Source organism: Nycticebus coucang, chromosome 1, assembly GCF_027406575.1.
Source record: "Nycticebus coucang isolate mNycCou1 chromosome 1, mNycCou1.pri, whole genome shotgun sequence".
In the NCBI taxonomy this organism is placed as follows: domain Eukaryota; kingdom Metazoa; phylum Chordata; class Mammalia; order Primates; family Lorisidae; genus Nycticebus; species Nycticebus coucang.
Window position 1 is genome coordinate 10,348,582 of NC_069780.1, and position 12,726 is coordinate 10,361,307.

At 39.5% G+C, this 12,726-nt stretch overlaps 1 protein-coding gene across 1 annotated transcript in view; it reads left to right on the plus strand.

Moving 5' to 3' along the window:
- The window catches only part of CFAP299 (cilia and flagella associated protein 299), a 512,688-nt gene that overhangs the window by 114,968 nt on the left and 384,994 nt on the right, over window positions 1–12,726 (plus strand). The window lies entirely within an intron of this gene.

A 12,726-nucleotide genomic window follows, 5' to 3' on the forward strand; every position in this document is an offset into this window, starting at 1 on the left:
GCCAGGTTTGAACCTGCCACCTCTGGTATATGGGGCAGGCGCCCTACTCCTTTGAGCCACAGGCACTGCCCTGCAGGAGACTCTTTTTCATGAAATGGCTCATGCAATTTTTTCCATACCTGAAACGAAGCCCTGCTACCCGGAGAGAACATAGTATCTCTGACAGTCATCTACAGCAGAGACATTTATTTATCCCAAGTTTTCCACAGCTTGCCGTTCCCTGTTGATCTTCGGAGCCATTGATCTTGCATCTGCCAGTAAAATGAGGATTTTAATTTAAGATTATTCCAAACATTTATTTCTATCTTTTTGTGGCATATTAATTCATCTCTTGTGTTTGTTAAGCACTTTGGCAACTAGGTCACAATTTCACTTGTCACTCCAAGTGCTGTCATCCTTTATCCTTATTTCCTGTGGTTCTGAAAGTTCACAGTCTTAGACCTTTTATACTTCAGGGGGGAAAAAAAGACTTATAAATGAATAGGAAAGTAATAGTTCATGGAAGGGAAAAGGATCAATAGGAAATGGGTAGTAAATAGTAAATCCTCCCCAAAGTCAGGAGTCACACAAATATAATATTTAAACAAATAAGTCAAACTAATTCTTATAAACATTTATTTTTCTTCCCCTGAGTTAAAGGATTTATGTCTCCAAGGGACTGTTTCTCTGTCTGGGAATTGAACCCAGGCTACAGCCTTGCCTGACCACTGCCCAAGGACTGGAGTGCCTTTTTGAAATTCCCACAAGGGACTCAAAGCAGAAATTTTGAGTATAAAAAGGATTTTAAGTTTGTTTTAAATCTTATATCTAAAACAATTTTTAAAAATCTGATTTCTGCCTCTTTTGATCTTGTCAAGGGAGTTTTTAAGGCTATATTCCTTTTGTGCTTTTGTGTATGTACCAATGTGATAGCTATTTAAGATGAAAGCTCCCTAAATATTTTCTTTTAAATACAGTCAATGTATTTATTCCATAAGTGACTCAGCCAGTAATCCATTTTCATGCAAAGTCCTAGAGGTAGCTTTCTGGGTTTGGAATACTGGGGACACAGTGGCATTTTAAAAATGACTGGAAAAGATGGAACCTATCCTCTGAATTCACTCCAGAAATAGGCTAAGACAGTGAAAGACTCCCGTTATCACAAATGGTCAAAGGTGGTGTTTGTATTTGTGCAAATGGTGTCTTTAGTACTCCACAAATTTGTAGGGGCTGCGGGTCAAGACCCAGTAATCCATGACATCAGATAGACTCTCTGGGGACTGTCTCAAGTGAGCAACAAGGGTTTAAACAACAAAATCCCCTTAGGGATGGGACCTCTTATAAAGATAAACTCTCTTGAGAGCTTAGCACATTCAAAACAAAGTGTGCAGCTTAATATTTTGGGTGTCTTGGGGTTCCTAGTCCTGTTTGACTGGCCACTGGACATGACCCGAAAAACCCCCCCTGTTGACAGAGACCAAGAGGGGTCCCCTTGTCACAAGTCAAGCTTTCAAGGTTATAAAACAAGACAACAGGAATGTTTTTAATGCCAAATGATATAAAAAGAGACAAAAGAAAAAGACTATTTCCTAGAGGATAAAAATTAACAATATGGATATTCATACCCAAATATACACCCTTCTTTCAGGTTTAGTTTGTTGCTGAATAATCCTGGAGTAATTTACAGTATCATGTAGTTTTGTACAAAATCTGCTGCCTTTGGCTTTAGCTGGATCAGTCTCTGTGCTCAATGGCCATCCTGTGTTTCATATTGCTTCCTTTTCTCATTTCCTTCAGTAATTATTTTGCTGTTTACTACGAACATCCTTATTTGAATGTATGGATTTGCATGTTACATTATAGATTTAGATTTTGACGTATGAGCTTCCTCAAACTCCTGTCTCTTCCTTTTCATCAACAAACAAGCCTGTGTTCACCAGGACCTCTTTCCCTCAGTTACAGGAAAGAGCTGCTTCTATTCCTTGGGGCTAATCACTCTACCTGGATCTTAATCTCAATTATGTTTTTCAAGCCTTTGGTCTTTTTGGATTTGCAACAAGACAGCAACCATGCTAATTCCATCCAGCCTGGACCCCTAACATGCGGTGCTGTACCTGGCACACAGCAGGTGTCCAAAACAAGTTTCTTGAATGAAAAAAATAGATGTATTTTCTTTCTTCCATTTACAACATCTTCCTCTTCATTGACTTTTTCTCATTATATAAATTCAGTCAGTTGTCTCCTTATTAAAAACAAATGAAGTTTAAAAAGCCTCCCTCTACCTTCAGACCCCTCCAGCGTCTACTGTATCCCCCTTCCTTTCATGATCAACCACCATCCTGAGAGCGTGGTCAGCACGTGCTGCGTTCCTGATCCCACCAATCCGTCCCCATTGCCCCACTAAGCTGTTCTTCCTAAGGTCAGCAAAGACTTTGCCATCCTGAAAAAGCTAAATCAACACTCCTCGGGCCACACTTCCACCCCAGCACGTTTCTCGGGTGCACAGTTTTGGTTTGCTTGTCTCTCTGCCTCTGCTCCCCCGCATCAGTTATGTGTTAATCCTGGCTGTGCTCATTTGCTCTCTCCTCTCCTTATAGACTCTAAGAGACCTCATCCCACCATTGCCTTCCCAGGAAGAAATAAAAATAAGATCTGCCCCCAAACTGATTGACTGGACCTCTCTTGGTCAAGGGACCCAGAGAAATCTTAAAATTGAGTTCTTTTGTCATGATGGGATGGGAGGTAAGACGCAATTCGGGGTGATGGTGTAACTCCCTGGTTATCGAGTTGTCACAATGGGATGGGAGGTAAGACTCAACTTGGGGTGATGATGTAACTCCATGGTTATTGAGTTCTTTGTCATGATGGGATAGGAGGTAAGATTCAACTTGGGGTGACGGTGTCACTCCCTGCCCTTCGGCTGCCTTTTCTGAGGAAGAAACCAGCTTTTCGGAAAGACTTGGTCCACTGCTAATTCCATCCAGCAGCCCAATGCTGGTCCTTCTCCCGCCGGTTTGACACAACTGACCAGCACTCCTTCCTGAGACGAGAAGACTGCCTGTGGACTGGTGCTGGCCACTCTGCAGAGATGTCCAGTGAAGATCTTTCTGTCCTCCAGTTCACCTTTTGACATCAGAAGTCCAAACAATCCGCTCTCGGATCATGCCAGTGCTGCCATGTTTTGCTCACGTGACCCATGAAGGCGCATGGCGCTCAGTCGCCCTCACACACGGTTCTCCTTTCATAAATACTCGTGCCGCCTCCTGCTCCCTTTGCGCGTCCTGCTAAGTGCTCACTGTCAGCTTCTGCCCAAGGCTCTGCTTCTCAGCCTTCAGATGGCCACCCCGAAGGATGCAACCCTCTATGAGAAGCAAAGCTCTCCTTTCCGAATGTATGAGCCTTGTCATTCTTCAGCTGATACCAGTTTACAACAGCCCTAACCTCTCCTGGTTTCAGCTCCATTTACCCAACCGTGAGTGGGCTTATGTCTTACTGATGGATCCACAGTGGCTTCAAACTCAACATGTCCCAAAGGGAACTCATCAGCTTATGACCCAGCAAAATGCCCTCCTTTTCCTAAATTTTCCTGTCAATGAACGGCAAAGTGATAACAAGAGCACATGTTGGAAATTTTAGGGAAACATGTAAAAAGACACTACTTCAGTCCTGGAGAATGAGATCATAGGGCAGGAGAAGTGAACCCCTCAAGAGTGTAGTGCAGGACCAGATAAATAACCAAGTAAACGCGAAATAGGGCGGGCACTGGGAACATCAGGTGGTTTTGATGTCATAGAGATTTGAAAAGAGACTGTCTGCTTCCCCAAGACAGTGAGTGGGACAGGAGCAACTTCAAAGCTTACCCTGGGCAGCGCTAAGTCTGAATAAAATGATTAAAAAAAAATTAATGTCTTTTTTAATGTAAGACTTATTCAAACTATTATAAAACAAAGGAAAAGAAACCTCAGCCTGAACACTCAGAAGAAAAGCAAAACTTTGAAAATCACTTACAGTAAATGGCTGTTTTAAAAACATTCTTGTGGGGATGAATGGATTAGGAATGAAGGCAGCAATGTTATATGAAGAAAGGATATAAGATATCACCAAAGGAATCTCTGAAAAGAATTTAACAAACTGAAGGAAATGACCTTACAGTGATTCTCTGTAAATATCTAGTTTAAATGATCCAGGTCCTTCTAGCCCTCCACATTCTATGGGCTGCCATAACAAGTATCACGGGTCTGAGTGACGTAAATAGCAGAGATTTATTTTTGTATAGTTTTGGACCAGAATCAAGGGGGAGGCAGGGTTGATTTCTTGGAGACCTCTGTTCCAGGCTGGTAGGCGGCTGCCTTCTTGCTATGTCCTTACATGGCCTCTTCTTTCCTGATAATAATATTGGCTTAAGGCCCTGCACTTACAACCTCATGTAAGCATAATGTTCTCTCTAACACCCTACTCAAAACAGTCACATTGGGGATAAGTGCTTCAACATATCAATTTTAAGAGCCACAATTCAGTTTGTAACATTGTAGCAAACAGAGCAGAGGTTGACTTGAAGGGATGTTTTTCTGAGAGTAGGTGACGTTTTTACTTTGTGCATAACCTCACTGGCCAAATGTTAAAACTCTGCCAATTGGACGGGTCTTCTTTATCCACCAATGTCTGCAACATTTCACTTTTAAAGTTAAAACTGATTTTAAATAGAGATGCATAAAAGTATCTATTTTCAGCCCCAATCGTGATGTTTTTGGCTACCTTTACTAAATAACAAGAAAATCAATTTTTACTTTATTTTGTAAGATTAAACACACACACACACACACACACACGCACACACTTCAGTTGAGAACTTCCATGCAAAATGTAAGAGCCCAGAACAAATGTCAAGATCAAATTATAGCTCCCTAAAAAATGTGGAAGCTTGCTATATCTTTAACATCACTGCTCCATTTGTTCACTGGAATATTCACTTACCTTGCTACTACAGAACCTAAAGGAAACTGAGGGCAGCTGCCTAATTCAAGACACATGAAACCACGCGTTGTATTTTCTGTGCATTTTACTCTTTTGTGTATTCACTAAGAAAATGGCTGTTTCAATCTACAAGTGAAAAAAGGTGACATTCATTGGCCAGTCAAAACATTGCATCGCTAAGGGTGACAGCCTTCGTGTGTGATGCAGAACTTCTAAAACAATATGCATCTTTCCATTTTCCAACATTGAAAACTTTGCTGCTAACATTTCAAAGCTTCACAGAAGGAGTATATTCCTCTAAATCCCAACTTCAAAGGCTTAAAAAATAAACTGCAAACTTGCAAACTTTTCATTTTTGTTTTATTTCCGTTATTTTTCTAACATTTCCTTTGAAACATGCTCTTTCTCATACTTGTCATTTGTAGATAAAGCTAGTAGTATGAAAATGATTCATTTTTAATAAATTCTGAATTTGTTAAGCTTTCTGTGAGTTGGACCAAGTAACATACAAACTGTAAACTCCAGAAATTTTATAGCTGCCTCTACCTTGTCATAATATTTTGACATCTTCTAGTGAACTTCATATTTTAAAAAGTACCTGGAATATTATCGATTAATAGAAAAACAAGGATTCCGTAAATTGCAGTGAACACTTTTATGTCTTTTGCTCTTTATTTATTTAATTTTCCTTTTCTGGCCACATAAATTTGACAGGTTCTTTTCCATCTTCTATGATGAGCACAATCCTTTCATTAAGAATAATATAAAGTTATAAATTATTTCATAATGCCAGTTAAAATTATCTCCCCCGGCTAACTTGTTTTAAGGTATTAATTAACCTTTATTTATAATTAATAGAAGAATATAATTATAATTCTTGAGTATGAATGGAATATGATTCTTAGGTGTGAAAACTGCATGATCGCGATGATTTTGTTAAATTAGTTTCCACTGCATGTGTTGGACCTTATTTCCCAGCAGACGAAAGTCAACAAAAGAGAAAAAGAGAATTTGACTTTTCTACCTTATAATTATACCCTAATTTAGATAACTCAAATAAAAATTTTAGAAAACGCAGAAGAAACAAATTAAATGAAAGCTCCAGCCAGGTACACACCAAGCTGGCAAGAAAGGAGGGCAATGGAGTCGGGGATCCTTCCCTTGAGGACATCCCTGCGTTGCCAGCGAGGGGAAGGGGCAGGTTTGGTCCCTCAGACAACAGGCAGTGGCGGGTACCACTGCCCCTCAGATCCTGGGAGCAACCTATAGTTACGCAGAGGGAGAAGGATGGGGGCTAATTCCTCCAATTTTCTCTATCTTTCACTGGTCATCCTCCTCTTCCAATTCTAAGGACTGTTGCTATAGCATAAAGAAATTAAAATAGACCCTGGTTCCCCTCAAACTCCCCACACCCCACGCCTTGGGAGAGTGAAAGAGAAGGAAAACCAAGAGAAGACTGACTGAACAAACAAACTAAACCAAAGCAAACACACACGATAACACGAGGACTCATAGCCTCCCAACACATTTTGGAGCTTTTCTTCAACATTTTAGGCTGTTCTTTCCTTGACCATACATAAGCTGGGCTTCTGAAGAAGCTAGCCCCAAAGAAAACAAAAAAGGAATCCCTAAGGAATAAATACTACATATGCTTAGTAACGTTCATGACCCTGAGGACTGGGGCCTGGTAACTCCAGGCTGTATTTTATAAGCAGACGGATGCAACGCCTCTTTCACTCAGTAGCCAAAATTCCAGGGAGAAACATCTTCTCTGAGGTCCAGAGGAATGCAGAAATTTCCAGAGTTTGAGGTTCCTGGTTGAAACTTTTAAAATTTAAAGGAAGATACCTGAAAATAATTCAGAATCTCTGAATAGAATTATTTTCCGATCATTTGCATGAGTTACTAATCAAGGACAAAATTAGTTTTTGTGTAATGTCACTTAGATCTGAATGGCAACTACTTACATGTTAAAAAAATGGTGTGAAGTATACAATGACAGCCCCTTTTGAGCTGAGAGCTTTCTAGAACCTTTCTATGAAAAGGAATAACAAAGATAAGTCATGGAAACGACACTGTAAGTATTCCTCGTTCTGTTATTTTAAACAAGCTGAACTAAGTATTTTAAGTCTCTTAATAAAAATCTGTGTGAATGTTTATATGTATATATTAGAAGAAAGGACGCCTATGAAGGTTCCTCTCCAGAGTATGTTTTTAAACAAATATCCATGACTGCCTAAAAGGAGTGCAAACTGTCTAGAACCAACTTGAAAATATCTGAGCCAAGGGCTCAGTTTTGAGCTCTGGTCTTTTTCTGGAATGTTTATCACAATGGTCAGGAGGCCTTCCACTCCCTGGGAAATTGCTTTCCTTCCAGTCCCCTTGAAGCCAACTCTGGTGGAGGGTTTTCTTCCCTAGCTAATTTAAAACCACAGCAAGTCAGCAAAAGCAGCCTTCCTCATCCCTCCGCTCCTGACTTCTGTTTCTGTTGACCTGCTCAGGGTGCAGGCACCTTGCTTCTGATCTCAGGTGATCTTTACCACCGCCCAGATGCCTTCCCACCCTGGGCTTGGGTGGTCTTGTGTCACCTCGGAGCCTTGCACTGCATTAGACAGCAGCAGAGCAGCTAGAGACCCAGCAGGACCCAAACCACGTGCCCCGGCTGTGTTTGGAAACCTGAAAGAAGGCATCTCATGCCTCTGCTCAGTTATAGAGAAGAGATGGCTCTTGATTTTTCATAGCAAGATTTTAGAGTTGACATTTTAGCTGAAGGCTGTGGAGAAGACTGTAGAGCTATTGTCTTGAAGTTGTCTTGGAATAGAAAACCCACAATTTTCTCCAAGGTTCTGTTTTCATTTAAGGTGGTTATGAGGCACTAGGGTACTGGAGCCAGCATCCACAGGCTGGCGAGTCAGTTGGGCACCCTTCCCACGTCTGCCACCTGTAGGCTGCTTGAAATTGGCAGCAGTGAAAAGTATTTACACCATTGATACTGGCATTTGTTTCAGTCAGGTCCCCCATGCCTCCACCCCCAGCCAGGTTTGGATGTACGATGGGGATTGACCTGGAACAGCCAACGCTGTTCTGAGCTGTGTCTTGATGGTACCTCTCTCTCAGCCACTCCTGCATGCAGTCCATTTTTCCTCTCTTTACTCATCGTCACTTTGTAGTATATTCCCTGTTCAGGTAATTCCACACTCTGTCCTTACTGTTAACTCACCTTCCTCCTGTGTCCTCCCATGGAGAGAGTCCCCAGTTCCTTACCTCGTCTCAACTTGGCAGGCTTCTAAGGTCACAGTTCATCTGGGTCTCTCTTGTGCAACATGAAGAATATTTTCATGTGCCCTTCAACTCTGGAATATATAATATAGACTAAAGGAGATATGGCACAGGTGTGGATGAGTAAAGGTACAGAACAAAATGTTGGTGCTCTATAGACATAATGCTGCCTGTTTTATTTTCGGTTAGACTTTAAATACAATTTAGATTTTTCACTTACTAAATAAGATTGAACAAAAGCAATATGGTTCAATTATAATGTCTTTTTACTCAAAGAATGCGGGGAGACCTAAAGTGAGCACTGGTTCTTTGTTAGCTATAAAACACTTATGGGCGGGCGGCACCTGTGGCTCAAAGGAGTAGGGCTCTGGCCCCATATGCTGGAGGTGGCGAGTTCAAGCCCAGACCTGGCCAAAACTGCAAAAAAACAAAACAAACAAACAAACAAAACACACTCATGGGCAGATGTGGTTTTAGAAGAGGTGATATTTGCAGGCCTCGCTTTCATTCCTCTTTTCCTCAGGGACTGGACATATGTTGAGCTCTACATTGACGAGTGTATCTGCATGACTGAGAACAACGAACAGTTTAAAACTCTGGGCCCATGGTTCTTACTATGTGGTTCAGTCGGCAGCATCAGCACCACATAGGAACTTGTTAGAAATTCAAACTCATGGGTACAAGGGATGTTTGTTTTTCCATTCTTGTAACACTTAACTTAGGAATCTGAAATGAAAAAATAAAGTTAATACATCTTGGATTAAATAAAGAATTTCAAACTCTTGGGCTACACCTCAGATTTACTGAATCAAAAACTCTGAGAGAGAGGCCCTGGGATCTGTGTTTTCAAAGGGCTTCCTGGCGACTGATGCCTGTTCACACCCAAGAACCACTGTTCTGGGCCTGGGTTGCAGACTTGACTGCCAATGGGGGGGCCCTGTTCTATCTGAAAGAGAACATGGAATTAGGAGTAACAAGATGTACATGAGTATTTAGTACACATGACCTTGGAAAAGCTATAATACTAAGTTTTCTTATTTGTGTGAAAATTTTCTCATCTGTTAAGTGGGGACAATAACAATGTCTAATTCAAAATATCTTCTGTATGAAATCACATAAAATTATGCAGTCGTATACATATAATATTAATAATAACAGAATTGACAATAGCAAAAATTATACAAGAATGCCACCTTGGGATTCAGGATCATTTACTACGTTCTCTGTGGATCTCCAACCAAAAAGACCAGATGAGAAATTTTCTATCAGACTTTAATGCCAGGAAATGTCTTATAGCTTAAGAAATAGGTAACCATTTTCATTTATGCTAATAAGAATTATATAATTTGTCACATTTTCATGTTTGCTTTGGATGATAAGACTCCCAGGGCCGAATTTGACAAATCAATTAGTTATTCTTCTTGTAAAATACATAATCACTCCTTTCCTTGGTTCTTGTCATCTGTTCTTTGTAATTTATCTTATCTTGTAAGTCCCTAATAACAAGCTCCTAACATCTTTTTTGTTTGTTTATTTTCGTAAAAATAAAAGAAAGTAAGAAGAAAAAAGCTAGGCGTTTAATTTGATCTGGCAGAATCACTTTGTTTAAGAATACTCAGAAATTTTCCATCCAGAGTAAAGGAATGCCTGTGTCTTCTCTGAGCTCATTAGTTTTCTCAGTCTCTACTTCTACTTTGTACGACAAAAAGTGCTTCTCTGGTACTACAGAGTAGTGAAACAAAACACTAGACAGTATTCAGGAAAACTGGAACCCTTCTGAGAACAAGTCTCTGCCACCTTGGACGTGTTATTAAATACTTTGCATTCAGAGGTGAATTGCAGAGGAATTGCATCCCTTACCTCTTGAAAGGATTTTGAAAGTGTTTGCAAAAATTTTTGGTAAACAAAAAAAGCACTGGGCAAATTTAAGCTGATGTATTCAAAATTGTGGTCACATAGATACTATTTGTCAACTAAATGAATGAATGAGTTCTCAGTCTTCCTTCTCTCTTTCTCTCTCTTCAGTGTTGTATATAACTAGCTTGGCTTGAACCTCCATAGTTACTGCCTCCCTACACTGACCACCTCCGTAAGATGACCTGGTTTTCATAGACCAGACAGGCACCATATGTACGTATTAGTAGAGTAGGCCCAGATCCTTGTTTGACCACTTTGATACAGTCCCATGGGGGGTCCACTTACAGAGGTTCTACTATATTTTAATAAATCAAATTTATTTTTTCATTAAATATACGATACCATGTATGTAGCTATCACCTTAAATGGAAATGCGTTACTTTCAAACACCTTATGCACATGTAATTGTTTTTATGTGCATCACTACTGAGTCACTTCTTGTCATTTCATGGTCTGTGCTTCTTTGTACTTTCTTCAACTTCAGTTGGAAATCTCAATTACATGCATGTCAATTTTATGTGCTTATTATTTTTTGAATCAGGCTTTCCATAATATTCATAAAATCTTAGGATGCGCTTCAAGGCTTTACCCAAGGGTCATCTTTCATCCAGCAGAATATTACCTCAAGGGAAAATACTCAAAACTGAGGAAATATGAGAGGGGAGAGAGATATTATAGCATAGAAATGAGTTAGAAATATGTTTATTTTTGCATTTCATAGCCAATCAATTATACATTAAAGTAATTTGGAAACCATACCGGATAAGATTAAATTCTAAGTGAAATAAGCTGATTACAAAGTGGTAATAATGACAGTGAATTGTACTATGCACTTTCTGTGGATTGAGTTAGTCAACCCACAGAATAACGTTCTATGGGAGATACCACTATTATCCCCATTTCACAAAGGAAGACCTGAGGCTTGAGAGTTTGCATAATTTGCTGAAGCCTCATAATAGTAGAGTAGGTTGTTTAACTATTAATAAAACATGAACTCAGACTGTCTGCTTTTGGAACCTGTATTCACAACCACTGGCCTTCCTAAAAATTATTGTATACCATTTTAACTATTTTTGATAACCATAGACAGATGTAGCAGAAAACCTCTCAAAAGAAAAAGGAAACAACTAAATAACAACTACAAAAACAGCAAAACACTAAAAATGAAAAAAATGATCCCTAGACCCAAACCTATTAACAAATGTCGTTATTAACATTATTTATTCATAATTTTTGGCAAATTTATTACATATTATATCTTAAAATAGCACTGCTACACCATTAAACAGACTTTAGCTGTAAAAAATCTTCTGGTGGCATTAATTCCATGCAACCATAAAAAGAATCCCTTCTGAATGCCAGCAAATGAGCTGGTAATAACTTCAGGATACTCTGCTCGGCAGAGAAAGACTCAGTGGAGGGAGAAAGATCTGCTTTCAAATCTCTTAATTTTTAAATATAAAACAATGATAGGATGTTTAGGTATGCCTCATGAACCATTTAAGTTGAGGATATATTACGTGAAATAAAATACATCGATTTTACAAATATGATTTATTTTTGAATTTAGCATTTGGACTCCACAGCATGTCCGCCAGTGTTTCTGTAGCTGCTGGATGGACGAGTCTTTGCCTCCTTCCCACACACCTGTGTTTACATTGAGGCCTTGGCAGCCCTGACCCGTGGCCATCCTTCACTCGCAGCTTTGGGTTTGCTTCCAGCCATGGCAAGCCACACTGCCCCTGTACTTTCACTAGCTAGCACTGTTAGATTGTTGATTTAGGAGCCCTAAGCTTGGAATTTAATAGAAATGAGTTTGTTGAACCTTGCTCATTTAAGAATGTTGCACAGACATTTTCTTCAGCCCTACACTAGAATTGATTATGTCTTGTAAATACTGTTGAACTTTAAAAAGGGTACGGTAGTAGGAGATGGTGTTGGTTTCTTATAACATTTTGCTTTTATACTCACTTAAGATGCCCCCCATCCCATTTGTGCCTCTTGGAAAATAGGGATCATAGATTTAAAATGAGTAAGCTATTGAGTAGAGAGCAAGGTAATGGGGAGTAATGGTTTTATGAGGCTTCTCAGGTTTCAGGTACAACATGTTAAAGGAAAATAATTCTGTAATAACACATTTGCAGTGGCTGTTAAAATTTTTGGATAATACATTTTAAATGAAATATTTAATGCATAATTAACTTTTTTTTTCTCCAAAAACTATGCTATTGCTGTCAGAACCCAATGGATGTAATAGTGGAATGCACTGGTCCCTTGATTTCTATATTCAAATATAGTTAAGAGTGAATGAAGTGATTAATTGGTACTCAATTTATTGGTTCATGAAAAAACTATTATAAGCTAGTACTGGCTTTGTAACAGATACATTGGGGAGTAAGATAATTATTTCCTGCCCTCAAGGAGCTTACATTTTATTAAGGTTTAGAGACAAGCAAATAGAACATTATAATACAGTATTATATGAATACAAATGTGTAGAGTGCCCTGGGAACCCATAGGCGGGACCTCCAGCCCAGATGTGGGGGTGCCAAGAAAGCCTGTGTAGAGGGAGACACA